This window comes from Acomys russatus, chromosome 5, assembly GCF_903995435.1.
Source record: "Acomys russatus chromosome 5, mAcoRus1.1, whole genome shotgun sequence".
Taxonomy (NCBI): Eukaryota; Metazoa; Chordata; class Mammalia; order Rodentia; family Muridae; genus Acomys; species Acomys russatus.
In genome coordinates this window covers 70838226-70839073 of record NC_067141.1, presented here as the reverse complement: position 1 = coordinate 70839073, position 848 = coordinate 70838226, and the positions used below count along the sequence as shown (strand labels likewise).

At 46.1% G+C, this 848-nt stretch overlaps 1 non-coding gene across 1 annotated transcript; it reads left to right on the top strand.

Annotated features, from left to right (window-relative positions):
* The first annotated feature begins 217 nt into the window (after window positions 1-217).
* LOC127190207 (small nucleolar RNA SNORA48) lies at window positions 218-360 on the top strand. Its single transcript, XR_007830715.1, has one exon. It is a non-coding gene; the product is annotated as a small nucleolar RNA SNORA48 (small nucleolar RNA).
* Window positions 361-848: the final 488 nt, after the last annotated feature.

Here is an 848-nt window from a genome sequence, read left to right as displayed (position 1 = left end):
CATGTTAGCTATATTGGGGTTGGGCTCTCTCATTTACTTTGGGTGAGAATCCCAACTGGATACTTTCCTAATGCAACTTATTAGCATCTATCTTCTAGAAAGTGTTCTTGGCAGTCCATTTACAGATGAACAGGATATGTAGAACATGATGTATAGAAAGATTTTTGTGTGTACTTTGTTACTAAATGTTCACTTTGTTATTAAAATGTCATTGAGGCCCCCTTGGCAATAGGCAAAGAGACATCTTGGTGGTGGTGTGCTTCTTCATCAGTCAGGGGCTGAGCAGATGGCAGCCCTTTGTTCATCTTAGCTTGATTCCTGACTTGATAGCCAAAGCTGTCTTATGCCTAGGACTCATCAAATCAAATAAAATCTATGAAGCACAGCACAGAAGGAGGGAGACAGTCCTGTGGACAGCCATGTCGCCCATAGACCTGCCCTCCAGTGCATAACACAGGCTGGCCATAGATACTGATTTGCCACCATGCCATGCAACACAGACGGAGGATGTCATCCAGGTGGCTGCCACCCATGTGGTCATCCTGTATCAGGAGCCATCATACTGTGTGTGTGTGTGTGTGTGTGTGTGTGTGTGTGTGTGTGTGTGTGTGTGTGTAGTAGTGAGATGGGAGGGGGGGAAGTGGAGCAACTTGAGCATCTTGAACATTATGAAGAGAGATGGAACTAGGGACTTGAGGATGGAGAGGAGTACTCTGTTGTGAGTGGTGCTCTACCACCATGTTGGAGACCTGACCCATGATACCTCTGAGGGCCATGTCTACATCTGTGCTATGCAATGGGAGGGGTTGGTGTTGATGTCTATGGCTGATAACACCACTAGAAAACAT